This window comes from Euphorbia lathyris, chromosome 1 (genome assembly GCF_963576675.1).
Source record: "Euphorbia lathyris chromosome 1, ddEupLath1.1, whole genome shotgun sequence".
Taxonomy (NCBI): Eukaryota; Viridiplantae; Streptophyta; class Magnoliopsida; order Malpighiales; family Euphorbiaceae; genus Euphorbia; species Euphorbia lathyris.
The window spans coordinates 94237635-94257590 of NC_088910.1; positions in this window are offsets into that span (position 1 = coordinate 94237635).

Here is a 19956-nt window from a genome sequence, read left to right on the forward strand (position 1 = left end):
AGAGGAAGAAGAGAAATACATTGTGATTTGGAGAAATGGTGCAGATTTCGTGCAATTTAAAGGAATATATGAAGATCAAAAGTATTGGAATCATTAATGGAGGAGCTGTCAACCGTTTCGCGCAACCAAGGAGAAGAGGGGAGAGAACGTTCGCGTAAGGGGGAAGTGGGAAGGTTAGGGGTATTATGGGAAAATCACACAAAATCAGTCTAGATATGTAGTAGGTTGAATAAATGGGTTAAATATATAAATGGGCCTCCCATTTGACCTAGTTTTGTAATTTACACTTTTTTTTACTTTTTAATCTGTTTTAAATAGTTAATTAATTAAATCAGAAGTGGTGGAAAATGAAAATAAAAGTGGAGACGTTAAAATAATAGTTGTGTTACAAAAAACAGCGCCGTCTCTCTCGAAAGAACCTCCGAGTGTCGCCGACGCCTGTGCTACCCTGGCAGCGCCGTCGCCGAGAGTTACTGCCGGTGAGAGTGTCCTTCCGTCGCCGGTGAAGGTTAGTCTCAGTTTACTGTGAGAGTTATCGTGTTTAGTTATTGTTTTGGTGTGGCTCTGTTTGGATCACGATTTTAACCTAGAAAAAGGATCTTGTTTGTTTGTCGCTGTTGGTGGTGAAGGGGTCGCAGGGAGATCGTGACGGCGGTGTGGGTGTGCCGATCTTGCGGGTTTAGTTCCCGTGTTTGTGTAATCGCGGCGTCGATTGCTCCGGGCTGTATTTTTGGGTATTTCGCACTGATTGCAGATTGGGTAGTACAAGTTCTTTCGTAAACTGGAAAATGGAAAGGGAATTGGAAAGGCTTAGAATCGAAGGTGAGGAAGGGGGGCACCTTGAACTGCTTAGGCCGCCTGCTTCAGAAGTGGTGGTTGATGCGGGGCTCCATTTCTTGGGATGGTTTATGGCGGACAGACCGCTCAACTTCTTGAGCATGAGAAACAGACTGGCGGTTGTTAGACGAGGTGCCGCGGCCTAATCTCCCGGGCGGACCGGGGGGTGGACACCTCATGGCGATGTAAGCGGTGATTGGCGCCGAAAGCAACCAATCGTGGAATCAAGCTGCTCGGCAGGACCGGAGCTCGGAGATATGGAAGAGTCGCCACCCACGAATGGGAAAATGAACACCGATCCCTTGCGGGAGACCAGTGTGGGTTCGGGAAACTTAGGTACGAGCCGAGAAGGCTAGCTCCTTTCCGGAGAAAGGCTACTAGGCACCCCGACATCGCCCGGTTATGAACCACCGGCCTCCTACTCAGCATGTTAGGCGATAACGGACTAATCGTATACTTTAAGTTTAAAATTCATTTGAAACCTTTTCTTTCTCATTTTGGAAACCGTTTTGAGCATATATTATTGAAAAGCCACTTTAGTAAAGAATCACCCATTTACATCAGTTCAATATACATATAAAAGAGAGGGGAAGAAGGAAGAATTGATTTATTTACAACGTGATTTACATTTCGTGTTGCGTGTTAATTCTATACTAACTCATTTCCCCCAAAACGAGTTCATTTACATGGTTCGCATCTTAATCGCCGTTGGAACGATTTAGGTACGTTTCAAAATCCCGTTTGATGAAGTCCGCCTGAATCGCCGTTGGAACGACTCAAGTGTTTGAAAACATTAAGGTAAAAACCTTTAATAAGAAAACGTGGTTAAACATACAAGTCAATTTTATTTTGTACAAATCATTTAAGAAAACGATTCAAAACTTCATTATTTACAATGAAAACGATTTTAATTACAAGGTTCGCTTAATTCGTCGTTGGAACGGACTAAGGTTTTAAAGCGTGATGTTTTGGGAAACGATTTTGAAATGTCAAGAAAACACTATTTATTTACATTAGGAACTTCTAAAAACTCATTAGTTTAAATAATTAAATTGAAAACTCTTTTTGTGATTTATTTTCCCCTTTTTCCTTAGTGGATTCTCTACTTGTTATAATTACAATAATAAACATATTTAAACCAAAATTCACTCCCAAATAAAGCCAATTTGAAACATGGACCCCTAAACGGCCCAAAAGAATAAAGAAAATAATATAAGCATATATATATATACATTTTAATCCAAAAAGGAAATATGAAATAAAAGTTAATGAAAAGAGACTATATAATACATATATGAAAATACTAAATATAATACATTTATACTTTAAACATGTGAAAATAGTAAATAAAACTCCTAGATAAGAAAATAACATTTGTCACCAAAATAGTTTTATTTAATAATAACTAATATAGCCCAAATATCCCAAAACTATATATATACATAACTAATGTAATTTTAAATGTCAAAAATAATATATATTTATCCACTAATATTTACTAATTATCTCCAAAATGCTCAAGTAAATAACATTTAAAATAAAATCCAATATAACTCAAATGAATGAAAAAGGAAATATATATATACATATACTTATAATAGATCAAATTAATGAAAAATAATATATAGACGTTCTAAATAACTATAGGTACCAAATATCTAAAAAATAGTTTAAAAGTATATATTACATAACTATATATATGTATACCAAGGATCAAAAACTTAAAAGTTGAGAAAAAGGGACTAAAACAGCATTTTTTACATTCCAGCAGATTTACCGACGGAAAATCCGTCGGTAAACAGCAATTAGTGACAGAAATGGCAAATTACAGCAGCACTCCAATTGTTTCCAGATTTATTCAAAAGCTTTAAATTAAATCTAATTCAATCGTTTTGGATTTCCGAACTACCAAAAATGGATCATAGTCAATAACGGACGTTCCTAAAACGACGTTTTTATTTTAAAACGTTATTTGGAAATTCTTTAAATTACAACTTATAATTACGACGTCTTTAATACCCGAACTACCTTTTTATCGGATCACGGTTCGTATTAGGATATCAAAACGAGGTTTTTTATTTTAAAACAAAACCAAATTTTATTCAACACGAGACAAAAATTAAATAAATACGCTAAATAAAACGTGATAAAATAAATGAATAACTAAATAAATAAAAACTATAACATAAAAATAAATAGAAGAAGGAAATAAATTAAATTAAATAAAATAAAAGAGTCTAGTCCTCGGATAATACCTTAAATTCGGTATCTGACAGTCGAAGCCGATTGATTTCACGAGTCCTGATTTTCCGGTTTTTTGTGTTTTTTAGTAAAAATTTAACTTTGGGAAAATTTGGATTTTTTTGGGAAAAAAAATATTTTCTCCAAAAAATTGACTTTCTCTCTCTAAAAATGTTTAGAGTGAGAAAGCTCCAAAGAATCTCCCCCCCTCAAATGCATGGGGATCCGTGCCTTTTATAGGCAAACGGATCCCCGGCGGAATGGGCGACGCCCAAAAAGAATCGGGCGTCGCCCAAGGGGGTTGGGCGGCCGCCCAACGCATGTTGGGCGGCCGCTTGGGCGGCCGCCCAATATTTGTTGGGCGATCGCCCAACAATTGTGGGGCGATCGCCCAACGCAAGGTTGGGCGCGCGCGCCCAACCGCCGTTGGGCGTTCGCCCGACGTCGGTGGGTGCTCGCCCAACGGCCGCCGGGGCGCATCTCGCGCCGTCAGGCGCGCACGCCTTGCGGCTGTCGAGCGTGCGTTCCGTGCCGTCGGGCGCCCACGCGTCGCGGTCGTCGAACGCGCGTTCCGCTCTACCGGGCGCACACGCCCCGTGGCCGACGAGAGCGCGCTCTGCGCCACCGGGCCCGTGCATCGCTCGGACGTCGAGCGCGCGCCACTTGTGGTTGGATGCGTGCATCCGACGGACGTCGAGCGCGCGCCCCGCGCCGTCGAGCGGGCGTCCGACTGTCATCGACCGCGCGTCGTATGCCGCTAAGCGCTCGCACCATGCCGCTAAGCATTCGCGAGCCACCCCATTGGCAACAACGACCCGCCATAACTCTTTCTTCCTTATTATGTACTTATCATTCTTTATATATTTTTTTTCAAAACTTCCGGAATCAATCGCTTCAACCGTCTTGTTTTCAGGTTTTCGTCACAGGTCCTCCGACTCGGTGTCTACAGTTGCCCCTACTTTGCTATTTTGACAGTGATGTGTGTGTTTTGAAAACGTTTTTTGCTAACGCACACATGCAATGTAAAACATATAAAAAGTAAAAGACACATAAAGAGTAGGAGGGAGAATACCTGACCTTCGCGCTGCGCGCTCCGGTGTTGTTTGTCGATTATTTCCAACCTTGCCTCTGAATCGGCCGTCGGTGGATGTTTTTCTCTCAGAATCTAGCGTACGTTGACTATGGGTAAGAATGGTTCAAAAGCAACCTCGGTCGTGGACCGTAGGTAAGATGGCTAAAAAGCTACCTCGGTCGTGAACCGTAGGTAAGATGGCTAAAAAGCTACCTCGGTCGTGAACCGTAGGTAAGATGGCTAAAAAGCTACCTCGGTCGTGAACCGTAGGTAAGATGGCTAAAGAGCTACCTCGGTCGTGAACCATAGGTAAGATGGCTAAAAAGCTACCTCGGTCGTGAACCGTAGGTAAGATGGCTAAAAAGCTACCTCGGTCGTGAACCGTAGGTAAGATGGCTAAAAAGCTACCTCGGTCGTGAACCGTAGGTAAGATGGCTAAAGAGCTACCTCGGTCGTGAACCGTAGGTAAGATGGCTAAAAAGCTACCTCGGTCGTGAACCGTAGGTAAGATGGCTCAAGGGCAGAAAAGTTCTTTCTAACGATTCTGAATTCTTTTAAAACACCATTGTCTGGAGCTAGTGTCTCGGAGGTTTAATGGGAACGTGTTTTGGTCTGGAATGATATAGACTAATGATTATTTTTCTGTTGACTGTTGTCTGTATTTTGACTGGTGTCACTGTTCTGTAAAAATTGGCTGTTGTCTGGAGTTCATATCTTGACAGTATTGGTTGCTGTCTGGGAGAAATGCAGGCTGAAACGGACTGCAAATCGGAGGTCTGTGCATCTGGTAAATAATTATTTACTTTTTACCTTTATGTCAAATCGTACCTTTTCGGTATTTACGGGAATGCCATTCCCTCTTCCTATATAAGGTGGTGGGGTTTCATTTCAACCCCACACCTTCTCTCTCTTCTTTCTCTCTCTAGACTTTGATTTGGATTATCCTCGGGATGGATTTGGATGAATGCGATGGCACGAGAGGCATGGATGAGGTTTACGTGAACCTGGATAGAGTGGACCCTTTCCACGACCCTGAGACGCATCTGAGCCGGACACGCTGCAACGAGGTAAGTGATTTCTCACTTTTGTTTGATTCAAATGCTAGGCTTTAGTATTCCTATCCGAACATGATTTGCATGCTAACTTTTAGATTGCCTTAGAGGACTTTAGCTAGAAAACATGAATTTCTTCACTTACAAGTAACACTTGTTTGTTTCTGTGCACGAACGCGCGTTATATGCATGTGAGTAGTAACCCTGCGAATTCCTGCATGCTAACAGTAAAAATAACGTGAATAGTAAAAACGTGAATAGTGCACGTGAATAGTAAAAACGTGAATAGTGACAACTTAACTAATGCACGTGAATAGTGAAAACTTAACTAATGCATGTGAATAGTAAAACTTAACTAATGCACGTGAATAGTAAAAACGTGAATAGTAAAAAACGTGAATAGTGAATGTGAATAGTAAAAACGTGAATAGTGAAAACTTATCTAATGCACGTGAATAGTAAAAACATGAATAGTGCACGTGAATAGTAAAAAACGTGAATAGTGAAAACTTAACTAATGCACGTGAATAGTAAAAACGTGAATAGTAAAAAACTTGAATAGTGAAAACTTAACTAATGCACGTGAATAGTAAAAAATGTGAATAGTGAAAACTTAACTAATGCACGTGAATAGTAAACTTAACCTATGCTCCTTGTCAATACGGACGAGAGTGGATTAAAGAATTAATTAAACCTTACATGAGCGACCCTAAAGGAGAGACTTTTATAGAAAGTTGGCCCTAATTGACCAAATGTCTCTATGTTAGATAATGAAAGAATACCTAGTCTTAACGCGTTTTCATCAATCGTACGCTTTAGGAATCGTATTTAAATTTTCCTGTCTTATTCTTTCTAGTTCATCGAGATTTCCGGGACTACGACCGAGATTCATTCGTGGTATGCTAGGCTAGGCGCCGCGGCGAGAGCCCGTGTGCGCGAGTTGGGCTTCGAGCCCTTTATTTCAGCGCTGCCCCGCACCAACGGGGTGTGTGATCGTTTTGGCCTACGTGCCTTATGCGAGCGGTGGGTTGACTCGACCCACACCTTCCATCTTTCCTTTGGGGAGATGACCATCTCGCCCAGAGATTTCTCTTTGTTGACGGGGCTGCGGGGGAGCAGCACTCCAGTTCCCTTTCATTTTGACCTGATGCGACCGCGGATTGACCTCGCTAGGCTTGCTGCTTTGATTGGGCCGGGAGTTTGTCCAGGCGCCAGATCTACTCCGGCGAAGTTTATTTCTACTACGAGCCTTTTGAGTCGCCGGGATTTTTGCGAGACGGACGATACTGACTTGGCAGTTCGTAGTTTCTTAGTGTATACTCTGAGCGAGACAATTTTCCATACCAAGGGCGGAAAGGTACACGCGGGTCTTATTCAGGCACTCAGTGATTTGGATACGGCGGCTTCCTATGATTGGGCGGGGGCAGGTCTAGCCTTTCTATATAAATTTTTGGATCTGACTTGCCGGAAGCGCAAGGACTTCGGTGGTTACACCTTTGCCCTGCTGGTACGTGACGCGCCCATTTTATCTTCTTCGCGCTTTTCACACTTATAATCTTTGTTTTTACCGCAGGTTTGGGCGTATGAGAGGCGGATTCTTCCCAGTCAGTCTCGGCCTCGGCCACGAGTACCGAGGCTCCCTCTCATGACCCGATGGAGAGATTTTGACCTAGGCGCTGAGAGGAGACAGACGGTGGCGCGGCTCCTAGATTGGATTGACTCGCGGACCCTGGGACAGGTAGATGTCGTCTAGTCGTGCTAGATTCTTGTTTGAACCGTTCTGACTTTCTCTTTGTGTTGTTTTTTTTTAGATTAAGTTCAGGTGGGACAACCTCGACTTCGGTCCCGATTACATGTATGTATCTGTGATCCAGGAGCAGCAGTGCGTGCTCACCGGCCCCTACGTGTGGGCATGGTATTTGGGGGACCGATGCATCACCGGGGTTAGTGACGCACACTGGACACCGGGCGAGATTCCCGTTTCCATGTTCACGGTGCGGACCATGCCTCTGTCGGTCATCCGTCAGGACTTGACCCGTCGGTTTGTCGGTAGAGAGGTGTGGGTTCATGCCGGGGGTCGTGATCCCTACCTATTGACTCTGTTGAGCGCGAGGGATGCCCCGGCGGTAGCGATGGAGGTGGATCCTGTGGCAGACGTATTTTCGAGGGAGGCTGTCGCGGCAGTCTTTGGTCAGGAGGAGGTCCCGGTAAGTGATTCCGCTTTTTACCTTTTATTCATGAGATGGTTAGCGGTATTTATTATGTTTTTATTTGCAGGAGGGGTCCTGGAGGAGTGCTCATTTGTCGGACTTCTTTGACGGTACTCGAGCTCAGACATCCGTAAACGAGCCACCCTACTATGTCGGCGAGTCCTCAAGTGCCGCCCGACCGGAGAGGTCTTCCCTAGGCGTGCCCGTACCGGACTACGGGAGAGATTTTGCCATGGTTTGTTATGATGAGTCCGGGGCAGCTTATGCGGGGGTCGAGGCGGCTCCTTCTATCTTTACCTCGAGGGTCCCATTTGATCCTTCAGACGCTTCTCTGACTATGAGAGAGACCTGTACAGATTATGTGGGACTGTCCGGTTACCTCCGAGACCGCCTCAGCTTGCATTGCGCCGATCACCTGGTATGTATCTTTATTTTATTTTAGTGTAGTGGAATGCATGCATGTATGTATGATTTCTGTTCTTGCCTATGCTGCTTCTTATTTATTTTTCCATTTGTTTTTCTTTTTTTAGAGCGATCTTCATGCCCATGAGCGGAGACAGAGTGAGTTGGTGCGAGAGGCTGACGCCAGGGTTGGCCAGGTGTACCAAGAGCGGAACGACCACTGGTCGGGGGTGATACGGAGGGAGACCGAGGGTTGCCTTGCCGTTGAGGAGAGAGCACGTGATGAGACGATTGGACGCCTAGCTGCCGAGGAGAGAGCACGAGTTGCCGAGGAGAGAGCACGAGTTGCCGATGAGAGACTCCGAGCTACCGAGGAGACACTATCTGCGGAGCGGGCATCGCACTTGAGGGAGTTTGAGGCCTACTGGGACTTCCCTCCATATTAGGCTCATTATGTATTGCTTCGTGGTTTTCATTAGAGTTACCCCGATGTATAGCTGACGTATAGAGAGTGGGGTGGATAGCAGGTAGGTTTTTTTTTTTTTGTGAACAGTAAGATAGGAAATGTATAACTCATGATTCATATTACCATACATTCAGTATATTATGATGATTCCAATCGTTCTCGTCAAATATATTCATGCCTTTATTTATTTACAAACAACAGAAATACTTAGCCTCTTATACATTGTTTTTGTAACTGCTCAAGTTATAACTATTGTTACCAGGACCCGCCTTTCGGTTTTCGGATCCCGGCGATTTTTCTCCTCTCCTTTTACTATCCCGAAATTTTTAAATGAATGCCCTTTCGGGTTTTCACCCATTGGGATTTCCTTTATTGTTGCATAGGTCGCCCTTTGCGGGTTTTCAGCCTATCGGGAATTTTTCTTTCTTTTTCTCTTTTTTTTTTTTACGAAAAGTATTTCTTAAGCCTATCCAGGTTGGTAGGTTCGGAGAATTCCATGCCGTCCATGGTAGTTAACTTCACCGCTCCTTTGTTTAGTATCTTCTTCACGACGAATGGCCCTTCCCAGTTAGGTTTAAACTTGCCCCTAGGGTCGGTGTGCGTCACACGAATCTGTTTCAGCACCAAATCTCCTTCTTTGATAGGACTGGTCTTGACCTTTTTATTGAAAGCTCGAGCCATCTTTCTTTGATATAACTGTACATGGTAAAGGGCTTCCATCCTTTTCTCGTCAACCAAAGCCGACTGCTCATATCGCTTCTTCACCCATTCCGTCTCGGGGATTTCTGCTTCCACTGCGATTCTCAACGATCGCTTTTCGATCTCAATCGGCAGGACTGCTTCTGTTCCGTATACCAAGGAGAACGGCGTTGCCCCAGTCGAGGTTCTGACTTTCGTGCGATAAGCCCATAATGCGAGTGGGAGCTGCTCATGCCAATTCCGATGTGATTCCACCGTTTTTACGAGAATCCTCTTAAGATTCTTATTAGCTGCTTCTACTGCCCCATTAGCTTGTGGACGGTACGGAGAAGATCTGTGATGTTCAATGCCATATTCTCGGAAGAGACTTCTTACTTCCCCCTGAAACTGGACCCCATTATCCGTGATCATGTGATGAGGCACTCCGAACCTGGTGACCAAGTGTTTCTCAATGAACTTTCTCATCTGCTTGGATCCCAATTTGCTAAACGACTCTGCCTCTACCCACTTGGTGAAATAATCGATGGCGACTGCAATAAACTTGTGCCCGTTTGAAGCATTAGGCCTTACCTCACCAATGATGTCAATGCCCCAAGCCGCGAATGGCCAAATAGGTGCTAACACATGTAATTCCATGGCTGGAAGATGACTACAATCGCCGTGGATTTGACAATCGTGGCATTTCTTCGCATACTCGCTACAATCTCTTTCCATGGTGAGCCAGTAGAAGCCTTGCCTTATGATTTTCTTTGCTAACACCGCTCCTCCCATATGGGCCCCACAAATTCCCGAGTGTACCGATTCCATTGCCTCGCGGGCTTCTCCCGCATCCAAGCACCTTAGTTGTAACCCATCGATGTGCCTTTTGTAAAGTAAGTCATTGTGGTTGACGAACTGCCGAGCTAACCTTCTAATCACAGCTTGATCCCTTGGTTCTGACTCTGCCGGATATGTTCCATGCTTCATGAAGTTCACGATATCGAAATACCATGGTTTTTCATCTGCCCCTAACAGCATTACGTCCTCGTAGCATGGTTTGTGAGATCTCCTCAATACCAACGGTTTCGAGGCAAGGTTCCGGGGGTTGTCCCAAACTGACACCAAAGTGGCCAAAGCATCCGCCGCCTGGTTCTGTGCTCGAGGAATATGATAGAAACGACATTCCTTGAATCTTTGTGCCAACCCTTCTAGCTGATCTAGATATGGACGTAGCCTTTCTTCCCTTACTTCCCAGTTTCCTTGTGCCTGTTCGATGATCAACTTTGAGTCACCCCAAATTTCGACGTACGATGCTCTTAGTGCCGCTAAAGACTCTAAACCATAAATGCACGCTTCATATTTGGCCATATTATTAGTAAGAGGGAACGACAACTTCTTGGCCATCGGGATCCTTTCTCCCTCTGGTGAGATAAGTAGTACTCCAACTCCGGCTCCATTCGAATTAACTGATCCATCAAAGAACATTTTCCACGGTATAACTTCTATTGCGTTCAAGTGTTCATCGGGGAAATCATAGCTTATCTCTTCCTCTTCTATATTCAGAGGTTGGTTGGCCAGAAACTCTGCCATGGCCCTCCCTTTAATAACCTTCTTCGTTACATATTCAATGTCAAACTCGGATAAAAGTAGTAACCATCGGGCTAACTTCCCTGTCAAAGACGGAGTTCGGTACAGATACTTCACGGGGTCCATCCGAGAAATAATGATCACTTTATATGCTTGAAAATAGTGCCGTAGTTTCTTTGTTAGCCATACTACTGCCACACATGTCTTTTCGATCATGTTGTACTTGAGCTCGTACTCCAGGAACTTCTTACTCAGATAATACACCGCGTGCTCCACACTGGTGTCTCCCTCTTGGGCCATCATTGCCCCAACGAATCGCTCCTCGATTGCCACATAGAGGAGCAGCGGTTTTCCCAGTTTAGGCGGTCTCAGAATTGGCGGATTAGACAAGTAATCTCGGACCTTCTCTAAGGCCTGCTGACACTTATCATTCCAAATCGTGGGTTGATCTTTCCGTAGCAACTTAAAGATCGGCTCGCAGATTGCAGTGAGTCTTGCTATGAACCGGCTGATATACTGAACCTGCCCCAGAAACCCTCTCACTTTTTTCTCATTCTTTGGTGCCGGCATTTCTCGTATGGCCTTCACTTTGTCGGGATCTACCTCAATTCCCTTGTTTCCGATTATATAGCCTAAGATTTTCCCCGATGAAACGCCGAAGAAGCACTTCTTCGGGTTTAACCTTAGTTTGAATTCTGCAATTCGGGCCAAAAACTTCTCGAGTGCAGCAAAGTGCCCCTCTCTCGTCTCTGATTTGACCATCATGTCATCCACATAAACTTCCACCTCCTTGTGTATCATATCATGGAACAGTGCTGTAGCCATTCGCTGGTAAGTTGCCCCGGCATTCTTCAAACCAAACGGCATTACCCTGTAGCAGTATGTTCCCCACTCAGTTGTGAACGAGGTTTTTGCTTTGTGTTTTTCGGCCATCTGAACTTGCATGTAGCCCATGAAACCGTCCACATTCGTGTGTAAGATGCTCGATGCTGCACTGTCGATCAACACGTCAATATGAGGCAACGCGAATTCATCCTTGGGGCATGCCTTGTTAAGGTCTCGATAATCGACGCACATTCTTACTTTGCCGTCCTTCTTTGCGATGGGCACCACATTTGCGACCCAAGGGGGATAGTCGATTACTTCGATGAACCCTGCTTCTAACTGCTTCTTCACTTCTTCTCTGATCTTATCTGCCCATTCCGGTCTCATGCGTCGGAGCTTCTGTTTTATGGGCCTCGCCTCGGGATATGTTGGAATGCGGTGAGTTACGATTGATTGATCAATTCCTGGCATGTCTTCGTATGTCCAAGCAAACACTATTTCGTATTTTTTAATTATTCTCTCGAATTCTTTCCTCTCTTCAATAGTTAATTCTTGAGCAATTTGTATAAGTTTAGGATTTTCATCCGTGCCAAGATTGAAAGTTGACATTTCTATTGTATTGATTTCAAATGTAGGCATGTTATATGAATGAGAATGCATGGAATGATCACGATCAACATCAAGCAAGTAAGCAAAATCAGAATTCATTTCATTGATAGTATTGGCGATTACATCGTCTGATTCAAACAAAGCAGTAATACAATTTTCATCCTCAAGGTCCTCGGGTTTTTCATGAACTTTGGAGGTACTAGGCTCGTCCACCACTCCCGCAGTTGCTTCAATGGTGATGACTTGCTCCTCGGCATTCAAGTCTAGCACCATAATCTCCTCGACAAAGCAGCTCGCCTTTCCTTTGCCCCAGTCGGCAACATCATCAAAGATCTCAAATCCTGGCAAAATCTTTCCTTCGGCGCTAACAGCCACTTCCGACTCATCATCAGACTCATCCCAGATGTTGATTGGAACCCTCTGATTGATACCTTCCTCGTCGGAGGAACTTCCCCAAACGTCCACGACCATCAGATCCATTATGTGAGGGACATTCGGATTTATGTAGGAAGGGTCCGACGATCCATACCGAGCCCAGCCTATCAGTTCTTCATAGTCCTTGAGGAACACTCCATTCATTCTTCTAGCCACGAGTGGAATAGCACCCTTCCGGATGCACATGAGTTGCTCCTGATCACTCAAGGTGACCCGACACGAGGCATACTTGAACCTCCATCTTCTAGCATAATCCACAAATGGTTCCTCGGGGAATTTCCTGATCCTTTCTAAATCTTCCAACGACCCTGTCCACGGAATGTACCTCTCATACCTCTGCACAAAGGCCTCCATGAGGGATCCCTAGTCCCCTTTTGTCTTTGCCGCGAGCATTCGGTGCCACATCAAAGCTTCTCCTATGAGTGTCTTTGGAAAATGCTGGACTAACTCACTTCGGTAGAGTCCCGCGTCAAACATGTAGGCACGGAAACGGTTTATGTGATCAATGGGGTTCTCATCTCCCTTATACTTAGACATGGCTGTTACTGCTTCATGTGTCTCCTCTTCGGGTAATGCAGGCATTTCCTCTGGACATTCCTGTGCGGCGTATTTCTTGATGAATCTCTTAGTCATTTTTGCCCAATCTGCTTTAACGTGCATTGGAAGAGACATGTACCACACTAGTGAATCTCCTGCCAATGAGTTGCAAAACAAGCTCGTGCTCTCCTCCTCTTTGAAACCTAGAGGACCCATAGCCGACAGATAAAAATGCAAGTGCTCCATGGGGTCCTTCCCTTCATTATACTTGTTGACAGTTGGAAACGGACGTTTGATAGGCCCAATTTGCATCGCGCTATATTCCCCTGCCCGTATTTTGTCTCTTCGATACTTCATCAAAAACAAGCTTGACATCAGTGACCAATCATGCTTAGTCGCGTCAGGTAGCGATTGAAACCACTTCAAAGGTTCGCCCACCAGCGAAAGATGGAACCATGGAGCGACTTCTTCCACTTTGTATGGCTCTCCAAACATAGCACACACGTATCCATACAAATGAGCTTCGGGGTCTTCTACCCCACTAAACAATTTCAACACAGGCATGATCCTCCGAGATGAGACTTCCTCGGTCTCCTCAGTTTTAGTTCTATCATCCATCACTCCTTCTGTTGGCTCCTCTTCCAAAGCCGACACATACAAACCATTTCCCATATTATTCTTCTCATCGGAGTCCAACAACTCCTCTACGTTCTCTTCGAAGGATTCCATCACTACACGTTCTATCAGACCAATTCCGATCATGCTTACCCTATGATTAGGCAATGGATTACGCCTAGTGGAAGGGTTCGCTGACGAAGGATCAACTATCTTTTTCTCCTCAATTAAATCCTGGATTTCGTGTTTCAGCCTCTCACAATTCTCATTGTATGCCCATAATTGCTGTGGAACTCGCAATATCCCATAGCTTGTATCTGCGGAGGAGGCGGTGTCTTGTTATAATGAGTCAGAGCTTTCAGTAGCCCCTTTTTCTGCAATCGTTCGAAAACTTTTGCGTAGGTTTGATCAAATTTGGCGAACTGCCTCTTTTCGATAGCATTAAGATCAAGCACTTTCACTGCTGCAGATTCTGCACTTGCACTCGGCCCTCCGGCACTATACCCAGACTTCGTCCATTTAGTGTATGCTTTCTTCGGCTCTCCATCCCCCTCAACGGTCAAGGCACAGCTATACATCTGATTGAAATCGGTAAAAGGCATATACCGCAACTCATTCTTAATATATGGCAATGTGTTGCCCACTACCATTCGGATCTGATCCTGCTCAAGCGGCTTTTGTTTCATAACCACGGCCTTGGCCCTCCACCTTCTTACAAAATCGAAAAAGGATTCCCCCGTCTGCTGTTTAGTGCTCTCAACTTCCTTCAAAGTGACCTCAAGCATGGTGTTGAAGCTATACTGAGCGATGAATGACTTCGCTAACTCTTTCCAATCCCTCTTTGTCACCATAGGCAATGCATGAAACCATGTGAGGGCAGCCCCCTCAAGATAAGTGTTAAACAGCCCTAGGACTTGATCCTCAGTAAGGATCATGTGCTTCATTACAGCAATATACTGATTCATGTGAGCGGTGGGATCTCCAGTTCCATCAAACTTTTTCATGTCAGGGAGCCGAAATTTCAAAGGCAAAGCTGTTGCCGATAAACAATTCTTCAAGTTATAAAAGTCCTGACTTCCGGAACTTCCTCCGCGTAAGTCCTGCACCTCCTGCGTGATGTGTTGCTTCCATTCCTCTTCCTTAGCTTTCTCTTTTTCCAGCTGTTTTCGGATATAATCCTGATAATCCTCCTCATTCCCAAAGCGAGGGCCATCGTTCACCTCATTCTCAGCGTGTTTACTGCCATTTTTATCATCTCTCATGGCCAGCTTAGCTAACTGGGCCGCTATCACCGCTAACTGCTCATTAATGTTGTTCACAGAGTTTTCCAATCCGGCCACTTTTTCATCAGTCGCAGACATACTGGCTGAAGACTGAGTATACTCGGACGAAAATGACTCCGAAGCCACAACTGCCGATTCAGAACTGTCAATTTGTAACTGGTCAAACTGCCTAACTAGCCGACTGCTCTCTCGGTACCACAATCTCTTAATGATGACGTCTGCGCGAACGGTATCCATTAGTATGTATGCATGATTTTATATGCATGATTCGTGGTGTGTGCGTTTATTTATTTACGGATATATAAGATAAGAAGAACAAACGTTAGTCTAATTACACGTATCACAACATCTCTCTTCCACCCTTATTCCTCCACACACTCGATGGTCCAAGTCTCTTTCCTAGGATTTTGGTTTGGGGCTCACATTGCGGTCCAGGGGACGCGTGATGCCATCGATTATTACGGAAAAGTAGATCAGTCATCAGACAATACAGTTCGTTTTGACGTATCAACGTTCAGTGACTAAGAAATCGACCAAGTTGGATTGTCCTTTCGGAATAACTCGTCTTTTGTCCTTTCGCGAGACGCATTAATTCGGGTTTTGACTCCCTTTGAGCGCATCTCAGTTTTTAGACGTGGTACGAGTTATTCTTCTAGTCCAATCGTTCGTTATTGTGAATGACTCGTTCCCTTTTGTTCGCGCGGGTTCGTGTCTCGATTTTTGGATTACAACGGGATCTTTTGGATCTATCGAGAGACGTAACCACGTGTTTATTTAGTGATGGAATCACTTTTGGATTTTATTTTAGGGAACGGACTCATCGCGTAACGCGTTTGTTCTTAGCATCGAGGATCCGTTTGCTCATTTTAGCTACGTGAAAAGACGGCGAGTCTTATTTTGAGCGCACGGTAACCTTTCGGCTAGCAACAGTTCGTTGTTCTTCCCAATCCACGGGATATATCATCTTAGTGTGGTTATAGAAAATCAATGTTTCGTTGAATCGCATGCTTATTCAAAGCGAGGATATCACCGTTCTCTTTCCTTTAGGCACGACTTAAGCAAACACGTACATCGGGCCATATTTCTTGCAGTTTTGGTAACGGTCGAAATGATCGAGTCGTTAGTCAAAACCCGCAGTCTCGTCCATATGGCGCAATTATATGGTTTGGCTTAATTCGGCTTCGAGATTTTAAACGGGGTATACACTCGTTCGTGGCACGCATTCAACGGCATTGGTTTATTTTCTTTAACTACGCTCGGGATTGACATATATCGCAAATTCGGAATGATTTTAGTCGTTTAGTTCATTTTTCACTTTTCTTTTCTTAGTCACTTCTGCGGACACATCCATTTCTCTTTAAGAACGACACGGGGCATAACGTAAAAGCTCGTCTTTTATTCGGAAGGGACGGGCTACTCGTGCGAAACTTTTCACGTTACGACAGGGTCGTCCGAAATAGAAATGTTCTTCGTTTTCGTTTCGTTATGAACTCGTTTTATCCCAATTTATTTAAAGAATGTGAATAACGGCTACTGTTAATATAGTCTTTTGAATCGAAGTATAACTATCCTCAACACCAAACCGATTCATACTAATACGTGCTTACGTCGTAAAGCATTTCCTGAACATGTGCCTTCGTCGGGACACAGAAAGGGACAAGGCGGGCCGCACATGTTCATTCATACGAGATGACTAAGTCGTCTTTAGTTTAAATCGTTTCGATGTTTTAGGGTAATTAGTATGTCGACTCAAGAGTATATATTAACGCATCATTTCATTTTCTTTACATACTTTAGGATTTAGACACGTATGATGGCGATTTGAAAACACGAACTGATTCATTTATCACATCAAAAATAGTAACATGTAATCCTATGGAAACTTCTAAGGCTACTATATGTTGACACGGCTGATCGCGGGACCTCACAGGACCGCACAAATTCGCCCCTAACGAATGGATGGGGACCCTTTGGCGCCTTACTGTAAGGGGGAACTTACACTAGCCTCTTTCGAGCGACGAATGGACTCTCGCTAGAGGTTTCGCGGAAATTACCCAAAAGGTTTGCAATAATGCACATGAATGCATACGAAAAGAAATAATACGATCCGTCCCCGTTAAGGGCTTAATACACACCTTCCGGAATCAAATTTCTCGCTTCCCTAACAGAGTCGCCACTTGTTAGACGAGGTGCCGCGGCCTAATCTCCCGGGCGGACCGGGGGGTGGACACCTCATGGCGACGTAAGCGGTGATTGGCGCCGAAAGCAACCAATCGTGGAATCAAACTGCTCGGCAGGACCGGAGCTCGGAGATATGGAAGAGTCGCCACCCACGAATGGGAAAATGAACACCGATCCCTTGCGGGAGACCGGTGTGGGTTCAGGAAACTTAGGTACGAGCCGAGAAGGCTAGCTCCTTTTCGGAGAAAGGCTACTAGGCACCCCGACATCACCCGGTTATGAACCACCGGCCTCCTACTCAGCATGTTAGGCGATAACGGACTAATCGTATACTTCTTTAAGTTTAAAATTCATTTGAAACCTTTTCTTTCTCATTTTGGAAACCGTTTTGAGCATATATTATTGAAAAGCCACTTTAGTAAAGAATCACCCATTTACATCAGTTCAATATACATATAAAAGAGAGGGGAAGAAGGAAGAATTGATTTATTTACAACGTGATTTACATTTCGTGTTGCGTGTTAATTCTATACTAACTCATTCCCCCAAAACGAGTTCATTTACATGGTTCGCACCTTAATCGCCGTTGGAACGATTTAGGTACGTTTCAAAACCCCGTTTGATGAAGTCCGCCTGAATCGCCGTTGAAACGACTCAAGTGTTTGAAAACATTAAGGTAAAAACCTTTAATAAGAAAACGTGGTTAAACATACAAGTCAATTTTATTTTGTACAAATCATTTAAGAAAACGATTCAAAACTTCATTATTTACAATGAAAACGATTTTAATTACAAGGTTCGCTTAATCCGTCGTTGGAACGGACTAAGGTTTTAAAGCGTGATGTTTTGGGAAACGATTTTGAAATGTCAAGAAAACACTATTTATTTACATTAGGAACTTCTAAAAACTCATTAGTTTAAATAATTAAATTGAAAACTCTTTTTGTGATTTATTTTCCCCTTTTTCCTTAGTGGATTCTCTACTTGTTATAATTACAATAATAAACATATTTAAACCAAAATTCACTCCCAAATAAAGCCCATTTGAAACATGGACCCCTAAACGGCCCAAAAGAATAAAGAAAATAATATAAGCATATATATATACATTTTAATCCAAAAAGGAAATATGAAATAAAAGTTAATGAAAAGAGACTATATAATACATATATGAAAATACTAAATATAATACATTTATACTTTAAACATGTGAAAATAGTAAATAAAACTCCTAGATAAGAAAATAACATTTGTCACCGAAATAGTTTTATTTAATAATAACTAATATAGTCCAAATATCCCAAAACTATATATATACATAACTAATGTAATTTTAAATGTCAAAAATAATATATATTTATCCACTAATATTTACTAATTATCTCCAAAATGCTCAAGTAAATAACATTTAAAATAAAATCCAATATAACTCAAATGAATGAAAAAGGAAATATATATATACATATACTTATAATAGATCAAATTAATGAAAAATAATATATAGACGTTCTAAATAACTATAGGTACCAAATATCTAAAAAATAGTTTAAAAGTATATATTACATAACTATATATATGTATACCAAGGATCAAAAACTTAAAAGTTGAGAAAAAGGGACTAAAACAGCATTTTTTACATTCCAGCAGATTTACCGACGGAAAATCCGTCGGTAAACAGCAATTAGTGACAGAAATGGCAAATTACAGCAGCACTCCAATTGTTTCCAGATTTATTCAAAAGCTTTAAATTAAATCTAATTCAATCGTTTTGGATTTCCGAACTACCAAAAATCGATCATAGTCAATAACAGACGTTCCTAAAACGACGTTTTTATTTTAAAACGTTATTTGGAAATTCTTTAAATTACAACTTATAATTACGACGTCTTTAATACCCGAACTACCTTTTTATCGGATCACGGTTCGTATTGGGATATCAAAACGAGGTTTTTTATTTTAAAACAAAACCAAATTTTATTCAACACGAGACGAAAATTAAATAAATACGCTAAATAAAACGTGATAAAATAAATGAATAACTAAATAAATAAAAACTATAATATAAAAATAAATAGAAGAAGGAAATAAATTAAATAAAATAAAAGAGTCTAGTCCTCGGATAATACCTTAAATTCGGTATCTGACAGTCGAAGCCGATTGATTCCACGAGTCGTGATTTTCCGGTTTTTTGTGTTTTTTAGTAAAAATTTAACTTTGGGAAAATTTGGATTTTTTTGGGAAAAAAAATATTTTCTTCAAAAAATTGACTTTCTCTCTCTAAAAATGTTTAGAGTGAGAAAGCTCCAAAGAATCTCCTCCCCCCTCAAATGCATGGGGATCCGTGCCTTTTATAGGCAAACGGATCCCCGGCGGAATGGGCGACGCCCAAAAAAGAATCGGGCGTCGCCCAAGGGGGTTGGGCGGCCGCCCAAGGCATGTTGGGCGGCCGCCCAACCTCACGTTGGGCTATCGCCCAACATTGTTGGGCGGCCGCCCAACAATTATTGGGCGATCGCCCAACAGCGTTGGGCGAGCGCCCAACGCAAGGTTGGGCGCGCGCGCCCAACCGCCGTTGGGCGTTCGCCCGACGTCGGTGGGTGCTCGCCCAACGGCCGTCGGGGCGCGCACGCCCTGCGGCCGTCGAGCGTGCGTTCCGTGCCGTCGGGCGCCCACGCGTCGCGGCCGTCGAACGCGCGTTCCGCGCTGTCGGGTGCACACGCCCCGTGGCCGACGAGAGCGCGCTCCACGCCACCGGGCCCGTGCATCGCTCGGACGTCGAGCGCGCGCCACTTGTTGTTGGATGCGTGCATCCGACGGACGTCGAGCGCGCGCCCCACGCCGTCGAGCGGGCGTCCGACTGTCGTCGACCGCGCGTCGTATGCCGCTAAGCGCTCGCACCATGCCGCTAAGCATTCGCGAGCCACCC